This window comes from Sorex fumeus, unplaced genomic scaffold (assembly GCF_029834395.1).
Source record: "Sorex fumeus unplaced genomic scaffold, SorFum_2.1 ptg000086l, whole genome shotgun sequence".
NCBI classification, from domain to species: domain Eukaryota; kingdom Metazoa; phylum Chordata; class Mammalia; order Eulipotyphla; family Soricidae; genus Sorex; species Sorex fumeus.
The window spans coordinates 38,380,201-38,405,155 of NW_026606143.1; the positions used below are offsets into that span (position 1 = coordinate 38,380,201).

The window sequence follows — 24,955 nt, forward strand, 5'->3', positions numbered from 1 at the left end:
TGCTGGTGAGAATGGAAAATGGAAAATGGTGCAGTTGTTTTAGAAAGCAGTCTGGTAGTTCTTGAAATGTTCAAATATTGGGTTACCATATGACCAGTCAATTCCATTCCTAGGTATGAACCCAAGAGAGAGGTCTGCACAAAAACTTGTGCACAAAAGTTCATAGCAGCATGATTCATAGTGGCCAAACAATAGAAAACAGCCCATGTCAATAAATTAATAAACAAAATGTGCTTAGCAGATCACAAAATATTATCCATCCATCTACAAGGAGATACAGTGTTTACCTTGTGCGCAGCCGGCCCAGCGGAGCTGGGTTCAATTCCTCCACCCCTCTTGGAGAGCCCAGCAAACTACCGAGAGTATCTTGCCCGCACGGCAAAGCCTGGCAAGCTCCCCGTGACATATTCAATATGCCAAACACAGTAACAAGAAATCTCACAATGGAGATGTTACTGGGCCCGCTCGAGCAAATTGATGAACAACGGGAGGACAGTGATAGACAGTACTGCAACATAGATGATTCTTGAAAGTATTAAATAAAAGAAACCAGTCACAAAGGACCAAATTTTATATGCCTTAAACAGACTTTTTGTTTTGGGGGCCACACACAGTGGTGCTTAAGGATTACTACCACTGGTGCTTGGAGGTCCATTTGGTGCCAGGGATTGAACACAGAACTTCCATATGCAAAGTATGTGCTCTTAGAACTGTAATTATGTGCTGGAGGACAATGCGAGGGATGGAGTTTGACAGTTGCTGCTAATGAGGCCACAAAAACTGTTCAAAATTAGGTTGTGGTGACAGTTACAACAAAGGATTTGACCAAGTGGAAAGGAAGAAAAGTGCTAACAACAATTGAACTGTACACTTTAAATGGGTGAATTATATGGTATGTGAGTAATAGCTCCAGAAAGTTGGATTTTTAAAAAATAATATGGGTTTGGTCTTAGTCATACATCATAACAAGTAAGAAATATGTTGAGTAAATGTTAATAATGCATTATTTTACATTCTACCCATTGACTCATATTTTAATTAGGGAAATATACATCTCTAATTACTTCTTTCTGTGCTCAAGGCTGCTGGGCATGGGGAGACATCCTTTTGAGCCTGGAAATAGTTGTTCTTAATCGGGTCAATAAAACAATTACTGCTGACTGACGGATATGTCTCCTGTTTAAAGTCGAGGTCATTTTGACCCCCAGGCTTCACAAACTGTAGGTGGAAAATTAAAACCACTTAGTGTTTCTCTGTATTGAGCCTTACCAATGGAGGACATTAAATCTGTAATTTTACACTTTATAATGAACTCCGTCAGCCTGTACCTCTCTCGTAATGAAGTGCTGTTTTCTGAGCAATTTCGTAAAAGAGGTGGCACTGTCTTTTTCATGTTTATTTCTAGAAGATAGAAACATTCTGTTCTTATTTAATAAAAACCATAGACATAAGCATTGCGAATATTCTAGAAAATATTTGGAAAAAGCATCATGGCGAGTGAGCACATTTTTTTCAACCTAGATTAGGTGCTGGGCATGGGACCAGAGAATATATGGTCCCTGTCAAATCAGAAGCCCAAAATCTTTTGAAACCTAAGACACAGCAAGCACAAGGACACTTTGCAGACCAGAGACTTGTCAAGAACTGAATCATTGTATGTCCCACAAGATGTAGCCTTGGGTTGTGCCTTGACAATGAACAGAATTTGGGACGTGGAAGATATAAGGGAAGCATGAAAAGGAAACTGGTAAGAGAAGGGCCAGGTCGGGACGCTAGTGTGGTGAGGGACAGAGATGACATAGTTTGGAGGAAAATAGACCCTTCTGTTCCCAGGATTTGTGAGAGCCAGGCTGGCTTAGCAACAGAGGTTCCATCATAGATTAAGAGAACCACTCAATGCAAATCTTATTTTGGACAATCAAACCTTGTCTGGGACTGGTAATGAGCTAGACTGTCATCAGCAGCATCCAAGCCTGAGAGCAGTACACACTGATTAAGGGGCAAGGACAGATTTGAATCTTTTACGCACACACACACACACACACACACACACACACGCACACACACATCTGCTCTTTCAGTCATTGTGGATGGGCCATATGGTACTCGCCTGTAGTTCTGACAGAGTGTGCCTTGAGGGTTTGTGTAGAGTTCAAAGGGCCCTTCCAAACAGAACGGTGATGTGACACCGTGTTGTGACCATTGTATAGACAAAGGCAGGAATATCCGGAGACCGATGTTAGTGTCCCCCATAAGACTTAGTGAGTACATTAAGGAGCTCAAATTCTGAATCCTGAAAAATATGACTCGTTTGTGTTCATATTGAAAATATAGAGGGGCTGGAGTGATAGCATAGCGGGTAGGGTGTTCGCCCTGCACATGGCTGACCCGGGTTCAATTCCCAGCATCCCACATGGTCCCCTGAGCACCTCCAGGAGTAATTCCTGAGTGCAAAGCCAGGAGTAACCCCTGTGCATAGCTGGGTGAAGAAAATATAGAATATTCTGGTGATTAATTTTATCTTGATTGTCCATTAGATTTGATTTTTAACAGTAAATGGCCATAACATATTTAGAAGGACCTGTGGTTGACATATATGTGTATATATATATATATATATATATATATATATATATATATACAAATACATGCACGCATATATACATATATATGGAGAGTTGAGCCTGGAGTCCAAGGTCGGACTACAGCTGAATCTTACGAAGACAATGGTTATGAGAAACAGCCTCGTTCCTGATGCTCCATTCGCTCTCAATGGACCGACCATCTCTGAATGCAACAGTTATATGTACCTAGGTCGAGAAGTCAACATGACAAATGACCTGGCACCCAAGTTGCGCAGGAGGAAGAGAGTGGCTTGGAACGTCTTCAAGAGCATCGAAGAAATGGCTAAGAGGACGAAGAACCTCCGGCTCTGGGCACATCTCTTTGATTCCACTGTTCTTCCTGTATTAACATATGCTTCAGAGACCTGGGCTCTACGCAAACAGGATGAGAACGCTATTCAGGTCTCCCAAAGAAGAATAGAAAGAGCTATGCTTGGAATATCACGTTTCACTCAAATGAGAGAAAGAATCCAGAGTTTTGACCTCTGTCGACGATCAAGAATCAGGGACGCCGTCTATTTTGCCAAGGTGTCAAAAATCAGATGGGCTGGTCACGTAATGAGATTTAGAGACGACTGCTGGACTAGAGCCGTTACTGACTGGATTCCACGGGATGTCAAAAGACCGTGTGGCCGCCCACCTACCAGATGGTCAGACTTCTTCGTCAAGATCATGAACGATCGGTTTGAGGCTCTTCGTGTTCCTAGAACGAACAGATGCCATTGGGCTACACTAGCACACAACAGGGACAAATGGAGACGTTACTGGCGCCTGCTCGAGCAAATCAGTGATTAACGAGAAGTCAAGTAATCAAGTGATGGAGAGTTAGTAACTGTACCAAAATAATCATCGCATGATTATGTATTAAGATATATATTGTTGTAGTTGAGCTATTAACTTGTGTAATTTCCTTGTATGGTATTCCCTATGGTTATGTGACTTCTTATGTTTTCTAGTTGAATATGTTGGGCTCATAAACCTAAAGATAGAGGCTGTGATTGGTTAATAAATTGTGCTCAGTATTGTGTCTTTTTAATTTTATTAAGTAGGGCCTCCTCATGTAAAGTTTAAATTAAAGAATAAAAAAGTATAAGTTGTTTGGCTGATAGTGGTGCTTTTAACAAGGAAGGAGAGCATTGGGAAGAATAAGGAGAGAAATCAGATAAATTCAGACTTAGCACATTTTAAGTTTATGGAAATGTGAAATGTGTGCAGTTAAAGATATCCATGCATGTGTGAGTGCATATGCACATGTATCAAGGCATATGTGTGTAGAGCCTGTTTGTATTAATAGTCCATGTGCATGTATGAATTTCTGGTCATCTGTATGTGAACCTGGAACATGTGTGTTGTATGTACATCTTTCCTTGGGTGTAAGGACTCTTCTCCCATCAAGGTTTGCATGATGATACCCACTCATTCCAGCTCCGTTTATTGGAAGGAATACTCTTGTTCTATTCAATTCTCTTTGTCCACTCAATTAACGTAGTGCAGGATCATCTTGGTGGTCTGTTCTATTGCTGGTGGCTTTTCTGTCAAAGTCACGCTGTCTTGATGAATGAAGCTTCATGTTTGGCCATGAGGTAGGTCATGATGTAAGTGCTCCAGCTGTTCTTTTTCAGAATGGCTTTGACTCTTCCAGACCCCTTGCCTTTCCAAGGACTATAGACTTATCTTGCTGACGTCTACAGAAAGGCTTGCCAGGATTTTGAACTGATTGCATTTACTCTATTGATCAAACTGGAATAAATTCAATATGAAATCAGCTTTCCCATGGGGCTGTGATCCCCAGAACATCTGGAATTAGATGGGGCCTGAACAGAGCACACATCCAGGCCCATGGAGTATCAGTTACCTGAGAAAAGGAGTCGGGGGCATGTGCTATGGATCAGAATCTCGAGTTGGTGGGGGGGGCAGTAAATGAGGGTGTGCAGAGAGGTCGAAACTGAGTTCAGATTGGCCATGAGAAAGGGAGGGATCCCCTGCACAAAGGGAGAACTGGATCCCAGTGTGGGCGTCCAAGACTGGGAGAGGGGTGATGGCGAGGCATCAGATCTGGCCCGGAGGCTAGGATAGCGTGGATGGGAAGCAAAGCAGATGGCCCTTTCAGCGTTTGTCATCCTTTCTCTCCTGGGGAAGGGAGAAGGCAGGAGAGTGTGGGCTGTCCTCCGGAAGCAGGCTTAGCTCTGAGTGCCTTCACGGGCTGCGCCTGGCAAGCTGCTGTCCCTGAGCCCTCATCCAGGAGGCAGAGGGAGGAGGGAGTCCTTTCATGCAGCTCTGATGGTCTGGGGTCTCTAGGGGAAAGGCTCAGAGCCTTTCAAGGAATTCATTCTGGGTGTGAGAAATCTTCATTTCTCTGTCTCGAATTGAGACGTGATCTTTTCGAGAATGAATATTTAGTGGCATGGAATACACATCACCTCTTAAGAGACTTGCGAGATTGATGTGGTTTTTTATGTTCCTAAGAGTGTTCCTTTTGGTAAACACAGAGGTGACAGGGACAGTCTCCAAGGAAAGGTGACACGCACCGGCACCCCAGTTGGTGCTCAGGGGGACCAAAGCATCCCGTGTAGCCTTTCTGTCTTTCTTTGTCCCCGTTACTGCTGGAGACTGGAAACAGAAACAAACACGGCTGGGGTGAACTCTCCAGGGTGTCCCCCTTAATAAGTGGAATTGGATTTGGGCATTTTGTCTTTTTCTTCCGGAGGAGGAGAGATGTCAGGCTCCAATGCGAGACTGGAGGAAGTCCGGGGTTTATAATTATAATTTTTTAATCAAAGGCTTTAATGGCAACTTAATGACAAGAGGGCAGGCGCTTCTTACCCAGCGGTCTAATAAATATTTTCGAATAAGTTTTGAGGCCATTGGCAAGGGCAGGCTTTCAGAAAATTGAAATCCATGCAAGCCCTCGGAGGGAGGCGAATCATGAAATTTCAGACACTGTTGCTAAGAGCAGCCTCCCTTCCCCACCCCCCCTTCCTCCTCCCTCTCCTCTGCTTTTAAATAGCAGGAGCTTAAAAGGCTCTATTGTGTGGAGGGGAGAATATGCTAATTTGAGGCACATTTCCCCTCAGCGTCTTTCTGTGGCTTGTCATCGCTGAGATATGAATGATGATGAAGAGAAGGCCGCTGGTCATTGTGAAAGGGAGCGGGGAATCGGGCCAGGGTGGTGGGGGAGCTCCACTCACCCGTGAAGTGCCCTGCTGCCACCCCGGGGTCTTCAGGCTGCCTGGAGCCGAGTGGCTTCTCACGGGTTTGCTCAGGACCCCCTCCGCGTCTCTTTCTAGACAGCCCCCTTCACTGGAGTGCCCTGGGCTCAAAATGATGACCGCCCATTTGCAATGCAGCGCCCACCTCTTAGACTAGTCACAGCCCAAAGAAAAGAGACGGGTGTTTTTGAAATAGCAGTGGAAACTTCTCTTTATGCCAAGGGCCAAATTAAAAGGTTTCCAAGCCAGTCCGACAGCTCCATACAATTCAGGACGCCTTGATTTGGGGCGAGGTTGCAGCGTATTCTGAGTGGTGCTTCCTTGGATAGCTAGTTGAGTAGTGCCTTTTTAATGCATTGAAGTCCAACGTTTTAGGTTGCCCACTGAGGCTGCATTTCTGTACCAGATGAGTCTTGGACGCGGTCTTCTTTCAACCACAGGGCAAACGTTTTTCTTCCCGCACAGACCGGCTGCTTTTTCTGTGAGAAAGTACATTGATTGAATTCCTTGTGGGCGCATTTTTTTTGCTCAGTTCATTGCTTAAGATGTGTGAATTTAAGAACTGTAGAATGATGCATGTGTTACCAAACCATGACAAGCCACAGAAATGCTTCCTAATTGACGTTTCGTATGGTGCTTTGGAAGAAACTTGTATATGTTTTATCATGTAGGCTGACAGTGTATTCTACCAAGTTCATGAAAGTAGACTGTATCCCCTTGTTGGGGAAAAAACCGATATTCACTGACTTCAAGGATTTTGCTTGGAGTACCCAGTAGTACTCCTGGCTCAGTGTTCAAGGGGTGCTCAACAGTCCATGCAATGCTGAGGATCAAACCCAGGCCTCCTGATGTCCATAGACTGAGCCGAGCCTGTTGAGCTAAGTCTCTGACCGTTTTTGGCGAGGGGGGATTTGCATTAAATCCGGAGATTACTCCTGGCTCTGCACGCAATAATTATTCCTGGCAGTGCTTGGGGGACGGTATTGGATGCCAGGGATTAAATCTGGATTGCCGCATGCAAGGCAAGCACCCTATCCACTGTACAATTTCTCCAGTCCCTATCTCTCTGGCCCTGATTTCCAAGTTACATTGAGTATTTACTTTATGGATACTGGTGCTTTTGGTGTGAAATGAAAATATGAGAGGTCTTTATTGCATTCAGTGTTATTGCTTTTAATGTTGTTGATTCAAAGCTGTTTTAATTAACCTTGCATCTTGGTTTCTCTTCATGATACATTCTGAAAAACTCAAACACGAAAAGTCTTTGTACTATAAAATGAGATGTTATTTCCACCCACGGAACTTCATTGGCTAAGAACTGATTTACAGCATCACCTCTGCAGAGAAGTAGCTTATATATCTAGATGCACAAGGGCACTGTGTTCCCAAGATGGGTGCTGCTCTCCTCCTTGAATGAAGGTCTAGGTTCCATGGGCTACGATGGAGCACACCACTGAGCACTAAAACCAGAGCTTGTAGACCACTGCCATTGCTCTGTTATTCTGATTAAAGTCATAGCAGATTATGGATAGCATAATGAAGAAGCAAATCAACCAGCTCTCTATTTAGTTAAGTGCCAGCCTTGGCTGGTTGCAAAGTCGCGGGACCACAAAGTAGTGTTTACCACACATTTGTTTGTTCCTTTGTTTAACCTCAACAGGTGGCATAAGATCCGCCTGGGGAAGGCAGTGATTCTGAGTAACATCTTGCATGTGTTTCTGAGTCAGCTTTGGCACACCCCAAAGCTCTGCTCTGTTCTTATCACTAAGGAACTGGAAGCTAATACATATTCTTGTTGAGCATTTTTCTCACATAGCAGAGATGATATATTTCTTATAAAATGTAAAAGTTGAATACAAGTGGAAAGAGCCAACCCTGAGATGGTGCCCCAGTTGGAAACTCTGTGAGGTACAGTTTGGGATGGCTCAGGTAGGCTCTGATAGAGTGCAATGTCGTAGTGCAAAGACTTGGAAAACATCTTACATAATAAGGGCATCCTCAAAGTCAATAACTGGCCTTTATCTACATTAGCATACGTTTGATACTCTCTAGAGTAGCATGGAACTGTTCTGATGGAATCTTTCCGGTCCTTTGCGGGAGGGCGGAACTACATCTTAGCTACTCAGATGAGGATCACAGGAGTTGCTAATGGGCATTCCTACTAGAGTTGGGGGAAATGTGAAATGCCTAATTTTTAACAGGGGCTTTAGGACCCTCAAACCAGCTGCATGAAATGCCCAAAAGTCTCTGAGGGAGAGAATGACTGCTTTTATCCCTGGGGTCCCCAAGGAGATGGCATTTCTATAAAGCCAGCCTTGACACTTGCCCCAACCCTTCTCTGCCATTCCCTGGGCCAAGTTTAGCTTTCTACCTCCCACAACCAGTCATTGGCCAGTCAGGGATGCCAAGCAACAGTCTTCCTGGGATAACTGCCAGTCTGCATTTGGGAAAGACTCAAATGGGGTCCACTGTGGTGCCACCAGCCCTGACAGTGCTCCCCACCCAAATAGGTGGGCCAATGAGGAGTGAGCACTTGTGTCCCTTTGCTCCCCAAAGCCTCTTCAGTGCCTGGAATGAGAAACCATTTCCACTTGTTCAAGATCCAGAGTTTGGCACAGTCCCTGGCATGTGGCTGTGCTTGATAAACATGCGTTATGTAACCAAATGAGCTTTTTAGCGCTAGAATGGCTGGGGCTGCTTTTAAGCGCTGTTAGCAGTAAATTACAGGCATTTCAAAAAAAAGATTTATGTCCATCACCGTATGAATTGACCACTTGGGGTCTTCATAGATTTTGATTTTAATTTACTGTGGTTCTCAGTACTGCCTGAAGTCTAATCCAGGTCCTCACATGTGCAAGGCATGCACTCTAGTATGGAACTCCATCCCTGGCCCCTTTCATGCATTTTTTTTCAAACTGAGAAATAATGAGATATCTGAATTTGGGATGAGGAAGAGAGGGGAAAAGAGAAAGCAATGATTTCAGTTTTGACTGAAAAGTTCACTTTATGGTTTAGTAATAAAAGCAGCTACTTTTAGCTTTTATTACTAAACCATAAAGCATTGTGAACAAGAAGAAGTCAGCTAGTATATTTGTTGTCTGGTTAATTCTGGGTTTGGGGCCACACTCATGATGCTTAGGTGTTCCTCCTCTCTTGGTCCTGTTGTTTGCTCTTGGAAGTGCTCTTGGAAGTGCTGAGGAGACCATGTAGGGCCAAGAGGAAAACATGGGGCTTCCATATGCAATGTATGGGCCCAGCCAGATGAGCTATTTCCCTGGTCCTCATTTCTCATTTCTTCTGAATATTTCCACTAGAGGTAGCAGTAATTAGTGGAAAAATTATTTTTAAGAAGAGTAAAAATACTGGATAATTAACATATCAACTGATCAACTCTTTGGTGTGAATATGACAAATTACCTGTCACTTTCACCCATGAAACTGACAAAGCTACAGAAAAGATTACTCAGGAAATTGTGCACAATTTTCTTGACATTTTAAACAAGCTAAATATCAGAATGGCCAATTAGAAAAAAAATGTTAAATTTTTCTAAATACATCAAGTTTTACACCACTGTGCCGTGTTTAATATATCCTTCATATGCTAGCCATTCAGATCAGGCACTTAAAGCCATACACTCATTATTTAGCTCAGGGAATTGAAAACTGAGCCCAAATAAATAATTTCCATATTTTTCTGTTCTTGCAAACATTTGTGAGCATTTCATCTTTGGCAATATACAAACAGCAGCAACAACTTGGATTATTTGAGTACTTTATCATTTTCCTATCTGTTATATATTAAAGCTACCATTCTCAGCAGTGAAATGTGTCACTCTTGTGGGCTATGTTTTTTGGTGAGAAGATACAGTTTGCTGGACTTAAAAAGTATGCAAATGTGAACTTCTATCCTTCTCACCCTTAGGATTGGTACACCACTGTCATTCCCTGACACTTTGAGATGCTTTCCTAAGTGGGATTTTAGCTTGGGAACCAGAAACTGCCTATAATCCTGGACTTCCCCCCGAAAGTGGTAGAGTGGATGACCATAATCCATCCATTATGCTTTGGCCAAGGCTGGTTGACAAGTTCTATCCTGAAGCTTTATTGCCTTCATGCAAAATCATTTCCAACTCCGCTCTTGCCTCCCCTCTAAACGAGAACAACTCCTTTTTATTGAGTGTTCCTAGCTCTTATGCAAAGCCCCTGGCATGCATTAGCTCACTTAATTCAATGGCATGGTTTATCAGTGGCATTTCATTAAAAAGATAAATTGACGTTAACAAGCATTGATTTCCAATGATTTATGTGGTCTTCTCTATTGTACTCTATCTTGGCCCAGTCTGATGTCGCTCTGAAAAGGTATTCTATAAAATACATGAATGTGTCTTTGCAAAAGTGTAATGTATATTTTAGGAAGAATTATCTCTGTCTACCATGTTCATTGCAGACTTGGCATTCAGGCCTAACCTAACAGAATATTTACTTTGATAACTATGCATTGGGCAAAAACCAGAGCATGTTTGGCTGTGAGTCAAGAGACCTGAATCTTTATTCCTGTCTTTTTTCTGTTACTCATTGGAAAATGAGAGAAGAGTGAGAAGGTTTAAAATTTTTCCTCCGGGTTTAGTATTCTGTGTGTGTAGCATTTATTTTAAATGAGACCAGAAAATCATGCAAGAATTGAACACAATTTTTCTCATTATAGTTTGTGCAAACACATTCTAGGTCGACTCCAGTGACTTCATCTTAAATGCCTTGTTGGCCAAATGAAGGTAAGTAGCGTCTCTCTCAGGGCCTGACCTGAGTGACATTGACAGCCTTATGGCATAGACTAAGCCCAATGGCACAGCCTCAGAGGCCTTCCTCTCAGAAATGGCTTTTATCATTTAGAAAGCATTTTGAAAATACATTAGCCCACTGTGAGTCCAGTCGAGTGTGTGATTAAATGACCTTAAGTTGTTGGCTGAAAGCACAGAGAGAACACAATATTTTAACATGCACTGCCATGTTGCCAACGTCACACTAACTTATTCCCCCAACCCCCAAATATGGGTTTTATCCAGTGACTTGTGAGGTCAATGATGAAGAGGCCATTGCCTGATCTAATGACTCTAGCTTTAAAAATTGTTTTGGGAGGCTGGGAAGATGTCTCAAAGGGATGGAGTACATGCTTTGTATGCAGGAGCCCCAGGTTTGGTTTCTGGCACTGCCTGGCCCTCTGAGAAATGCTAGGAGTGATCCCAGATTCCAGAGATTCAAGTCCAAGCACTGTTGAGTGCGATCTAAAACCAAAAAAAAAATGAGAAAAAAAGATTTGTTTCAGCCAGGCAGTATGCTATGTATGCACAAATTAGGAATTTACAATTCAGACGAAGCTATAATGAGAAGTGTGGCTGGTGCACATCTCAGCATCGTCCCTGGAATTTTTGTTAAGTGTAGGTTGTCAGGTCGCTTAGATGGAAGCTGAGATAAGTTTGGAGGAAGGGTGACTCCAGATGGTAGTCTAGTGACCAATGACTCTGAAAGAACAATGTTGAAGAATCAGAAGAATTTGAATAAAACGTATTCCTAAAATGTTCATGGAGATGGACTGAGGAATAGCTCAAGGAGAAAAGGATTTGAGCTCAATCCCTATTCCCACCTGCCCCACAGAACCTCTGGGCATAGCCCTGGAGTTCCATACAGTGCCTCTATGCTTAAGCACTGGCAAGCCTGGTGATGCCGGCTTAGTTTCACTAACAGTGGACCCTAGGGCCCCTAAAGAGTGGTTAGAAGCTCACCCCACTGCCAAAAAATTCACCCAAAATATTCATAAGAGAAAGTAGTTTGTTCATAATGTTATTTAGATTTGGGTTGTGGGGGAGGGTGACTAGGGATAACACCCATGGCCTCATCATGTTGGGCAATTAATAGGTCACTGAGCTACATTCTGGGCCCTGCTGTCATTGACATGTTCGGCCATGTTTCTCATGTCTGTTCTGAGGTGGGAGAGTATACGCAGAGCTCATTCTTGACTGTTTCCCTTTTCTCCAAGATTTCCTGAACTTCTTGCTTCGCCCCCCACCCCGAAAGAAAGATACTTTGCACAGTTTAGTGAGGACTGAAACTATTTTGGGTAGATTTAAGTTGCATTGCTAAGATTTGCTCCTCGCTTGGTGGGCGTTTCAACACACTAGACTCTTTGATGTTAGTCCTGAAGGGCTGTCCATTTATTTCCTATTCTTTTCTTCTGCATTTTTTGGGGGGGCACACATGGTGGTCTCAGGATCCATGTGGTGGCAGGGATGGAACCCAGGCCCCCCAATATGCAAAGCATGTGTGCCAGCCCTTTGAGCTGTCTGCCTGTCCCAAGTTGGTCCAATGGCTTCCAGCTTTCAAAGCCCAATGACTCTTTCATGGAGAAAGGACTTCAATGACTTTTTGTCATTTCCATTCTATAAAAGAAGCAGTTTAATCATGCAACACATTTCAGCAAATGTGAATATATTTAGAAGCAGAGGGTTGTCATATTTTCATGTGGATCCTCATCAGCAGGAGACTCACTGAAGTTTTTCGTGTTTTGTGTGCTTGGTATTTTATACCAAGCCTGGAGCCCCCAGCGGCTGACCCAAACAGGCACTGGTTTTCTGCAGACTTTCATCTGAGAGCTTTTGAATTATGTATGTGAAGCCCTGTTTTTTTTCTCAACTAGCAAGAGGCAGGCAATCTAATGTCAAAGAGTACATTTCAAATGATCTGTCAGGTTTTGTGTTGGGAAAGCTCAACTCTTCTGTCCAGCTACATGTAGGACAATCATATGCTTCTGTAAATCAGTGATTTTCATACTTCAGGCTATGAATCTGAACGTCTGTACAAGACTGCCTGTCTGGAATGTTCATCATTCTTCATGTGAGTAGGTGGTTTCAGGGAGGTCACAGAGAGTGGCAGAGTTTTAATGTGCCTGCCCAAACAGAGCCCTGGCAGCTGCTTGCTCCCACAATCCAAAATCACCACCATACCCTCAGCCAGACTCCACTGTCTCAGGAGGGACCTCACTCAGATATTAATCTGCTGAAAATTTGCGTATGCTAGTTTTGTGGCTGAAATCGCCAGGCTTTCTCAGGGTCAGGATGGGCTATCTCCCCCACCTCCCTGTACTTCTGAAAGCCCTAGCAATCATGTCCACATCGCAAAGCCACCACCCAATTAAAAAAGCTACTCCAGCTGTCCCTTCCTGATAAAAATACTTAATGCCCTGAACAAACACCTTTAGTACCTGTATTGCAAACCATAATGTACAAAAGGGGGGGAGGGAGAGAGAGAGAGAGAGAGAGAGAGAGAGAGAGAGAGAGAGAGAGAGAGAAGAAAAGTGCCAGCAGGTGGTGGGGTTAGGAGACTGGTGGGAAGGAAACTGGGGATATTGTAGGGAAATACACCTGTAAAGGAATGGGTGTTGGAACATTGTATAACTGAAACCTAATCGCGAATAGCTTTATGATGTCCTATAACACAGTGATTCTATTTAAAAATTAAATAAAATAGAACCAGAAATTGAAAAGGATATAGATGTATAGTTTTGATTGTATTAACAATTATAATCCCCAATCCATGAAAATATCTTAGTCAATCTTTAGTTTAAACTGTCTTTCCACAGTATTCCTGTCCGGAAAGAAGAAAGACACTGGAACATGAAATTCAATATTTGTGTGTTTAATAGCAGTACATTTAATCTATTTTTTTCCAAGCTGTATTGACAAGTGGGTACCAGGGTGGAAATTTTCTTCTATAATATTATAATGGTCTTCCTGGCTCCCATCATCTTTGGGAAGATGGCAATATGGAGATGAGAAGTTTAGTACAATCATTCTAAAAAGCTAAAGGACTTAGGTGTATCAAAGTTGAGAAAAAAATCATGATATCCAATACTTCCAAAGTGAGTTTGTGGCATATTGTTCAGAGAATTCCAGGAGGGCAGTGGGCTGCACCAGGGGTTCAGTTACAGCCAAGGCTTTTTCAATTTTTTCCACTAGTGACTCATTTTTACCTGAGAAGATTTTAGGAGAGCCCATGTATACAAGCATAGGTATAGAAACCTAAAATTTACTGATAATAAAACATACATGTATTTTAAGACAAATATCTTTTGTAAAGTAACATGACCCCTGGTGGGGATCAGTCTGCTATGTGGGATGCTAGGCGTTACTTGGCTAGTCATTTGAACTGTACACTTAGAAGATGGCTTAGGTCAATAGGGATGGTACTGGAAATGAGGGTGCAGGGCTTTCTACCTGCAAAATAAAATTGTTTGGGGCTGGAGCACAGTGGGTAGGGCCTTTGCCTTGCACGTGGCCGACCTGAGTTCGATTCCCAACATCCCATATGGTCCCCTGAGCACCACCAGGGGTAATTCCTGAGTGCAGAGCCGGGAGTAACCCCTGTGCATCATCAGGTGTGACCCCCCCCCTCCCAAGAAAACAAAACCAAAATCAAATTTTCTTATGTCACTAAAAAGAAAAGGTAATGTGAATCTACAAATGGATTCCATTTCAGATTGGGGTGACTAGACCCCTGAATGGAGGGCAGGGGCCTGCCAGGAATACAGGACTTGGTGATACCTCATTCCCAGAATGTTAAGGGGTGTCATCTTCAACCTTCCTTTGACAGGCTTCCCTCTAATTTTCCAGCTCCTGTTGGGAACATTTTCACAGCCCAGATTCTTGTGATTTAATCTTGAGTTTACTGGTGTCTGGGCTAGAGTAATAGCACAGTGGTAGGGTGTTTGCCTTGCATGTGGCCAACTTGACCGCCCCGGGTTCAATTCCTCCACCCCTCTCAGAGAGCCTGGCAAGCTACTGAGAGTATCTCGCCTGCACAGCAAATCCTGGCAAGCTACCTGTGACATATTCAATATGCCAAAAACAGTAACAACAAGTCTCACAATTTGTTGTGAGATGTTACTGGTGTCCGCTCGAGCAAATTGATAACCAACGGGAGGACAGTGCTACAGTGCTACAGTTACTGGTGTCTGGCAAATTCGCTCAAAGATTCTGACTCTTGTCCTTTGAGGGATGTAGTGGTGAGGGTTGATGCAAACCCATCTCAGTTTTATGTGGGGTGGGCTGAGGCTGGTAAATACCGTTCCAGTTAGAGATCTGCAAGTGGTGGAGTTGGGGCGTGGGGACTTGCACTGAGAACTCAAAACAAGGGGAGGAGGGACATGGGTAGGGTTAACCCAGGAGCCTTCCTGAAGGAGGCAGACTTTGATATGCACCCTGTGGGAAGGGAAGAGTTCCTTGGGAGAATGCAACTCAGTGCATTGGGGGTTCTCAGGTGATGCCAGGAAAAAAACCCTGCAGAATGCCCCAGTTTCAGTCAGATTTTGAGCTGAACTACCAACTCTTTGGGTAAAGAAAGTTGCCAGTTTGAGGAGAAGTCAGTAGGAACTTCTCAAAAGCCCCAACTGGAATCCTTATATGTGAATAAGCAGTTGAGAGAAGGATTCGGAAGGCCTGCCCTCGTTCATGTGGCTTAGCAGGGCCCATGGCCCATCAAGAGTCCTTGCAGAGAGAAGTTCCACTTACAGTGACATGCATCAGATGCGAGATTTACCCAGAAAGCACCCCATCTGCCTGCCTGGTGCTCACAGGCAGAAGTCAAAACTTGTCATTAAGCAAAACTAGGTTTCTAAAAAATATTACCTGGTCTTGGAGGTTTTTTAGTTTGTTTTTTCAGTTAAGTATTTTTTCTGTAGGTTAAGTTGGGTTCTATCCTGTAGGATCCAGTATGATGAGACTCATGGAGAGTATCCGTGATTTCCCTGGCTCTGGTTCCAATCTTTGAGCCTCATGGAATTTCCCGAGCTAGCTGGTATCAGGGAGCCTCCTTCGGAAGGCCAGGATCTCACACCTTCCCTCGTGGGCTTCCTAAAGTGGGGCTGATGGTGCCTTCTCAGAACTGCCGTGTGAATGTAATCATTTCTCTTCCCTTCTAATTCTGGGTCAGACTAGTTCTGCCACCCGAGACCCCCTGCGTTGGGTGGCACCTGCAGATTTTCACTTACATACCAGCTCTTTTGGCACCTCCCTCTTCCCCACCAACTCTGGGTTCATTTTCAGACTCAGCCCACACACAGCATCTGTCCATATGCACAGCATTTCCCCTCCCCTCCCCGTGGGTGGGGGTGGGTAAGGCAAACTCAGGGTTCTTTGTGACTCCTCAACACCGCGGAGGAAATAGTGTTCCCCAGAAAAAAGGTAGGATGGAGGAACCAGAGAGATAATCTAGGAGTTAAGGTACTTGCCTTGCATGTGGCTAACCATGGCTCGGTCACTGGCACCCCATATGGTCTCCCAAGCCCTCCCAGGAGTGATCCCTGAGCACAGAGCCAGAAGTTAGCCCTGAGCACAGTTGAGTGTGGCCCCCAAACGAAAATAAAATATAGAATGGGGGGCCTTGGTTTCAGGTGCATGCAGAGACCCCTTATTTGGAAAGTAGAGTTCTCACCCCTCTGATTGGGGCCCTCCTCAGGAGAAATACAGACACTCTGGGACCATGGGGGTCCTTGTGTCCCAGGAAGCATGTGGCAATGTGTGCAGACCTTTGTGCTTGTCAACTGGGCTGGGGTTCTAGTGAGTCAAGACTAAGGACATTGTGAAAGAGCCCATAATGGATAAGACAACCCTCCCACCTCCAAGCAAAGAGAATGTCCCAACCTCCAGAGGTTCCTAGTGCTGAGCTGGAGAAACCCCAGTTTCGGGGATGGCAGAGGAGCAGCTTTGCTGACCCCAACTTGGGACAGACCCCTGGGAGTTTAGCGGACTTGCAGATGCATACTCCAGCCTGCCAGTGTGCAGCCCACAGCCCCGTAGCTTGAGACTGTCCTTGTCACACCTGTTGGTACCATATGATGTGTCACTCTATGCGTGCCACTCTTCACTCTCTTCACATTTTGAAAATGAGGTTCAGCTCCTCATGATGACTTCATGTGTGCATGTGCATACGTGTGATTATACACTGGGGCCAATCCGTGACTGGACTGCCTGGAATCTGTCTCCGCAAAAAGAAAGAGAAAAACTAATGATGATGGCTTGTACTCAGAAGCTTTACCACTTACAAGTCTTTTCATATACATCATCCAGTTGGATTTGTCATTTCAGCTTTTAGTGCTATGCAGCATCATTTCCTTTAAAGGAAAGTAGAATGAATATAGCGGAGATGCCGAGGAAATATACCAGGAAAGGGACTAAGAGCCAGGAATCAAGAGCACTAAAATATCTACCTTGGCTGAAAAATTAGACACCTAATTCTAGTAATGGGGGACAAAAGCTTTGCCAAAATGAGAAAGCTTTGAGAAGGTCCTAAAACAACCCAATTCAAAGCAATCATCTTCCAAATTTCCAGCTCTATACAATATTTCTAGTTTCTGTACTTTTTAACTTTGTGTACCAATTTGAAGACTGCACAGAAGCCTTCCTGTTTTGAATGATTCTCCTTTATCTAGAACAGTCTTTTGCAAAGTGGGTGGGGTGCTGGAATGACCCGGGAGGGTTGATAGTCTTGGGTAATATGGGATACTTCCTATATGTTTGCTTAAAGAAGGTATATCTGAGGGGAACACTGAATGATTTCTTTTATGAAAAGGTGTTGTGGGTCAAATAAGTTTGGGAATCTCTTATGCAGAGATTTTTTTTCTGATTAAGATATAAGATTCAAGAATTCTTTTGGGGGGTGGGTTTTACAGTTAGACCTGGCAGCACTCAGGAGCTATTCCTGTCTCTGTGACCTCAGGAGTGACCCATGACATTACTCAGGAGACCCTATCCAGCTCCAAGAATCAAACTGAGGTTAGCTGTATGCAAGGCAAACAGCTTAACACCTGTACTATCCCCCCCATTCCAAGACGGAAGCATTTTTGCTGAATTTATCATTTTGTTTTCTTCAAAGTCTCAGATATTTGTAGCTAGGGTCCTGAGAGATACTACAGAGGTCAAGGTGTTGCCTTGCATTAGGCTAACCCTGGTTTGAATCCCTGGCACTGCATATGTTTCACTGAGTTCAACCCAACCAGGAGTGACCTCTGAACCCAGAGCCAGGTGTGACCCAACAAACAAGCAAAAACCAGGCATCTATAAATAGAATATATCTTTGATTTTTCATGGAGAAGAATATGAAAATAATAATTTTATAGAACTTTCTTTTCAAATATGGTTGATTTACAAGGTATTCAGAGCCAGAGCAATAGTAGTACAGCAAGGAGGGCGCTTGTCTTACACTCAGCCAACCTGGGTTTGCTCTCCAGTACTCCATTACTGCACCGCAACCCCTGAGGGATCGAATGATCCCTGGGTGCAGAGCCAGGAGTAGGCCCTGAATACCTCTGGGTATAGCCCCCCAAAATAAAAGAAAACAATCAACAGCAACAAAAAAGCATCCATTGAAGTAGGCAAGGGGTTTTTACACAGGACTTTGGCTCTAGTGTAGTTGCTCTGAGTGTTGAGAGGCCAAAAGGAAGGGCCATGAGCTTCACAGGAGGTATTAATGACTTCTAGACTGCAGAGTATGGAAGGGCTGGTTCTTGGGAAGGCCACCAACTCTGAGTCTCATGTCTTATTATCAAAGGTGATGTCTTCTACAAATACAGCCTGAACTCCTTCCTTGGGAGAGGAGAGACAGGTCTGGAAGAACTGGCTGGGTCAGAAGTAATGGGGGAGCATCCATCACCAAAGGGAAAGAAAGGATCCAGAAAAAAAACAGGCCATGCAAGAATGGAAATGGAGGTGAATGGGGCGGAGACAGTGAACTTCGTTCTCTGGAGCTCAGTGAGCACTGTGTAAAGGCTTTGTCTTTGGGCACTTAGTGGAGAAGATAGGAAAACCTTGAGGGGAATTGTTCATGAATTCAATCACGATCAAGATGATCAAGATCTCGATCATCCTGTTGTTCATCAATTGCCTCGAGCAGGCACCAGTAACGTCTCCCTCCTTCATCCTAGCCCTGAGATTTTAAAAAGTGCCATATTCAAGGCTCTTTCAGGGTTAGAAAACTGAGACCCATCATTGTTACTGGTATTTGTCATATTGGGTACACCATGGGGAGTTTGCCAGACTCTGCCGTGAATGATCGTTTTTTCACTGACCCGGTGAGGGGGGGGCTCTCCCCGAGGGGCTCTTGTTTCTGGTGCCAAGTGCCAGGTGGGGAGTTTGACTGGAGCGGTACACCTGTCAAACGGTAACACAGGTGTCCTAAGGCGAGCTCAGGGAGGACAGAAACCTCCCGTGGAGCAGAAGGGCAAAAGGTTGCTTGATCTTGATTTTCAGTACGAAGTGGGGCCTCACAATCCTTCTGACCTTTGGGGTTTTAAGCAGGAAGTGTCAGAAAAGTTACCACATGAATTCAAAGATTTGGAAAATTAGTTTGAATAAATATGGAAACATTTCTTCTTGGTGATGCATAAAACCTCACCGAGGAATCATTTTGAGGCCAGAAGAAACCTGTGGTATCATGCTAGAAAGTTGGGAGAAGCAAATATTTGAAAATCTTTTCTTGATAGTTTTGTGACTATGTGATAACTCCAAGGATGCATAGATAGAGCTTGTGCAAGGCAGTGAATTCCTAACTGAGCGAGCAGTCCTAGTCCTCTGATGGCGACTTCAATATCTCATAGACAGTACATGTGTCTGATTGATCTGCATTGAATACATGATGGAATGAACCAGAACACCAACCAGGAAGTCATTTGTGGTTTCCAGTTTTGGTGTGTTTAATATTCCCATCAATTTGTTGGATCACAGGCATATAAGAGACAGGGATAATGCACTATGCAAGAAGACCATAATATTGTGATTTATAGTAAGTATATTTGGTCTCCGTCCAGTTTTTTAGTGCAGGATTTCTAGCACCCTTGGAATTTCATGTGATGAAATAAAGTGCTTTTTTGTGTTATTGAGGTCATGCTAAACCTGAGGGTTGTAGTCAGGGGAGCCAACCATGTGGTCAAGAATTAGTACTGCTGGTCCTAAGTAGGGTCCTCAAGTAAATGGAGAGGGGCTAGAGTTTGAGTCTAGCTGCTGATAGTCAATCATTAATTCACCCTGCCTGTGTCATGAAACCTCCATAGAACCCCCAAAGGACAGGGTTCCTGATTAGTGAACATGTTCAGATGGAGGAGATGCTTGGAACTGGCAGGGAAGTGTTCCCCCACACCTTACTCTGTGCCGGTCTTCCATCTGGCTGATGATCCTTTTTTATATTTTTTTTGCTTTTTGGGTCATACCCGGCAGTGCACAGGGGTTATTCCTGGCTCTGTGCTCAGGAATCACCCCTGGCGGTGCTCAGGGGACCATATGAGATGTTGGGAATCAAACCCGGGTTGATGGCGTGCAAGGCAAACACCGTACCCGCTGTGCTATTGCTCCAGGCCCTGATATCCTTTTTAATAACCTCTTAACATGGAAAATAAAATGTTTCTAAGAGCTCTGTGAGACACGCTAGCAAATTAATGGAACCTAAGGTGAGGTCATTGGAACGTCTGGGGTCTACATTCAATTGGTTAAGAAGCAAAAGCTTAGCCTGAATTTGCATTTGGCAGCTGAAATGGTGGAGGGAACAGGCTTGTGGAACTGAGCTCTTAACCTGGGGGATCAGACACTGTCACCAGCTAGGTAGTGTTAGAATTGAGTTAAATGTCAGGCCCCCCAGCTGGTATTGAACTGCTCAGTGGTATGGTTACCCCTACACACACATACCACACACAGATACCCACAGTGGAATTGGTGGCCAAGTTGATTTGTGACAAAATAGATGTGGGTAGATCATTGATGTAATAGATCATAAAAGAAAAAAAAATCACCTTGACCAGTTGGAAAATGAATCAATATCAAGCTTAAGCTTGAAGCCCTTTTTATACTATGATTGTTCTTTGGCCATGGGGACTATGTACTTAATGACTAAGAATAAGTCAAGCAACGCTCTTATGCAGTTCCCAGTGTTTGTGTTATGTTTTGTAAAAGTCTCTGTTCCGTTTCTTAGTGCTGTGTGTGTGTTTGTAGTCTCTGTCTGTCCCTGGTCATCTGTTCACTGTTAATTTAAAATTCATCTTGGGGGAGAGTGGCCGAGATTAGTACCAGGAGGTTTGCTCCATGTCTTGGAGGCCAGTCACACATGCTAGTTCCCTTTTCGGGAGCTCAGAGAGAGAAGGGAGCACCAAATAAAGAGTGTTGGGAGAATCCTCCCAGGATGGGAGATGCATGCTGAAAGTAGACTATAGATCGAACATGATTGTCACTCAATGCAAACCACAGAACTCAAAAGGAGAGAGAGAAAAAAGGGAATGCCCTGCCACAGAGGCAGGGTGAGATGGGGGGATGGGGAGTGGGAGGGATACTGGGACCCGCGGTGGTGGAAAATGGGCACTGGTGGAGGGATGGGGAGCGATAGCACAGTGGTAGGGCGTTTGCCTTACAAGCGGCCAACATGGCCGACCTGAGTTCGATTCCTCCGCCCCTCTTGGAGAGCCCGGCAAGCTACCGAGAGTATCTCACCCGCACAGCAGAGCCTGGCAAGCTACCCATGATGTATTCGATATGCCAAACACAGTAACAACAAGTCTCATGACGGAGACGTTACTGGGCCCGCTCGAGCAAATCGATGAACAACGGAAGGGCCGTGATACCGTGATAATTGAAACCCAAGCACAAAAATTTGTAAGTCTACAACTGTACCTCATGGTGTTTCACTAATAAATTTTTTTTAATTGGAAGAAAAAGATCAAAACATTCATCTTGGGGGAGACATTCATCTTGGGGGGGCAGTTGTGTGCCATGGATGGTTCTAGGAACTGGTGGTGATATAGAAGAGAACAAAACTGAAATTTCTGCTCCTCCAAGCTTATATCCTAGAGGAAGAGAGCCAGTGAGTAAATAGATCAGCAATGGTCATGGCTAAAGTGATCATGAAAATCAAATCCATTCAGTCCTCTGGCTGGTATTGGTAGAGGCAAGCAGGTCACTGTTCTAGACAGGTGAATTTCTGAGAGGGTATTGGAGCATAGTGGGACTTCCTGTACTCCTGAGACAGTCTGCACAGAAGAGCTCCAGGCCCTCCTCAAAGTCTCCTTCTTCTGTGTTTCTCCATTTAGTTTTGCAGCCCATCGCCTCCTCACTCATCCAAACTGGAAACTCCAGACTCCCCTTCAGGTCCTTATCCTTCTCCTCCTCAAGGCCCCATGAGCATCCGAGGGATCTTCATTTCCTCCTCCTGCAGTTCACACCCCCAGTGCCTCTTACTGGCACCATTTCAGAAGACTCCAAATTAGTCAGGCAGCCTAGCCCCACCCTGCCCCACTCTGGCTTTCACATGCCAGGAGGATGACCTTTGTCAAGCACAGAGCTGATCGGCTTCTGAGCCTTTCGAGTCCCCCAGAGCCTTCCCCCCCACCCCGAGATTAGCAAGGTGTCCGACCTATCTAGTTCTCTACCTCCTCTCATTTCCCTCCCACTGCTCACGCCCCACGCTCTGTTAGAAGAAACCTTTCCCCAGCTTTCAACAATAATCTTTTTTTCCCCTTTTGCCTGAATTTTAATTTTTCTTGGCGCTCTTTCCCGCTTTGCCTTTCCTACCCACATAGGTTTCTATGTATCGATGGAGCCAACTCAAGTCTGCAAAGCTTTCCACCAACTCTCTCCCCCTCCACCCACTTGGTTGTTGAGGGTTCTCCGTGCCTGTGAGCAGGTGGTTCGGGGAGATGGCTACATTCCATGTAGATGTCATCTCTTGGAAGGTTATTCTGTGCATGTGTGCTGAACTGGCTGAAATTTTAGGGATAGAGGAGGATTGGGCAACACCTGACAGTGCTCAGGGTTTGCTCCTGGCTCTGTGCTCAGGGATCAATTCTGGCAGTGTATAGGGGGCATCTGTGGTGTTGGGAATCTAACCACATACAGCCACAGTAAGCGTTTTAATCCCTGTACTGTCTCTTCTGTTCCAAACTGCCTGGAATTCTACAGATTTACAACTATTTAAGCTGAACTATATAACTGCTATTCTTAGCTTAGTGTTGCAATTTTATAGGGCTCAATTAATGTGTCCATTTGTTTTGCTGTTTTGGGTGTGCCAGAAATATTCTCAATTTCAACCAGACTGTCCTATAGGTATGGGCCTCATGGAATTTATTCTCAGCTGAGAGACCTTGTCTATCTTACTCATTTGACACATTGAGTTTTTCAGGCCCCAAATGTATTCATGTATCAGAAGCATTTTAAGTTTGCTCTTTTCTTGCTAGCTGTTAACAAATTTTCCTTTGATTTCAGTGGTTTTAGAGGAATACAAATGAGGTTTTAAGGCTTTTTATAAGGTGGGTACTTCTAGACTTATACAAGATCAGCCTAAAGAAAAGAAAACAATGGAGTTATAAATAAGACAAAGTAATGAATTGCCCATTGGCAAGTAGTTTTTAGGATGCAATTAGTTCAAGGAGAATTAGTTCAACTGGAGAGTTTGTGACTGTTTTATCCCATGGTTTTGAGTTCAAATACAAAACTAGAATGGTTCTAAAATGAAGACCGTTTCAGAGTTAGAGAATGAGTACATCAGGTTGGCCACTTACCTTGCACTTGGCTGACCCGGGGTTTGATCCTCAGCACCGCATATAGTCCCCCAAACCACACCAGGAGTTATCCCTGGGCACAGAGCCAGTAGTAAGCTCTGTGTACCTCTAGATGTACCCCAGAAACCAGAGAGAGAAAGAGAGAGAGTCTGGCTAGGCAGTAGTGTTCTGGGTTCCATCCTCAGCACCACATAGGTACACAATGTTAGAATATCTTCCATATCAACATTTGCTTCTATCAACATTTTAAAATAAACTTAATAGGCAAAAAGATGATTCTGCCTTGTCGATAATTGCATGATTTTTCTCAACGCTTTGGAAACCCTCACCACATAGCCACCTGTGTGATGTCTCCTCTCGTAGAAGAAGACATCATGCAGACACATCACCATTGTCTCCTCTTTGTGCCGAACTGAATTTTTGTTTTGCTGTGAACTTTCGGTTGGACTGCTGAGCAAGGACAAGTCTACCACGAAGCAACTATGTTCACATTTCTGAATGGCCCCTAAGTGTCTTCGCAATATGTTTAAGAACCTCTGCCTAGACGTGTCATTGGGTTTTCCCAGGGAATTAATGACATCACAAAGTGATCTCTGTGCATTTCAGGCTGCACATTCAGTGCTGTGGACACAGGAGGCAGTCGGATTGCCTGGGGTCCTGACGGGGAGGCGGGGATTGCTTGTGGGTGTGGGCTTCTAGGATGAGGGTCAAAGTGAAAAATGAGATGTAAAGTGAAAAAATGTTGAAACAGGCTAAACTGGTTTTTAAAATCTTTTTGGTTTCACTGAGCCAGAGGTATTAAATGTAGGCTGCTTTGGGGAGTCTCTAAAAGAATGCATTAAGAGATCAGGTTATTAGGGAGCTGGGGATGTGGTGCGTGGTAGAACACATGTTTTGTGTGTACGAAGCCCCAGGTTCCCTTCCACATACAACCATTGCACAGAACACATGGCCAAATTCAGATGCTTGAATGGGTTAAAAACGTTGCCTAAGTGCCATTGCAATGGGGGTCTGGGTTTACAGAAAGGCTTGGAAACCCAGCCATCCAAATCATCTTTATTATTTTCCTTCAAACATTCCGAGTAATCTCGCAGATAAATGCCTTTTTGACCTTGAAGTAGTGGTTCTGATATCTAAACCTCCTTGTAGAAATAACCACTCAAGTCTACTTAGATTTTCATTTCCAGAAGTCACCCAAATGCACCTTAGGAGTGCTTAGAACATATTACACTCATTTTAAATACAGAGGGCTGCTTTTGAATGCATCAGGCTTAAACTTGGGTTTCTCTCTCACATATGCTAGCTGTTGACCAGGAACGGGGTCCTGATACTGAATTGCTACACTTCTATCCTTAATCGCCATGTGCGGGTTTGCTTCCTTCTGCTATATGTTTGTTCCTCTCTTTAGTATATGTATGTTTAAGTAACACTGCCTGGAGAGTGTATGGAGGCATATATTAGAGAAAGCTTACAGGAAAGGGAGGTGAGAGGCGAGGAGGGGAGGGGAGAGGAGGGGGAGAGGAGGAGAGGGGAGAGGAAGG

The 24,955-nt window shown here is 44.2% G+C and overlaps 1 protein-coding gene across 1 annotated transcript in view; it reads left to right on the forward strand.

The window, feature by feature from the left end:
* The window catches only part of GPM6B (glycoprotein M6B), a 159,416-nt gene that overhangs the window by 89,955 nt on the left and 44,506 nt on the right, over positions 1–24,955 (forward strand). The gene's annotated exons all lie outside the window — the stretch shown is intronic.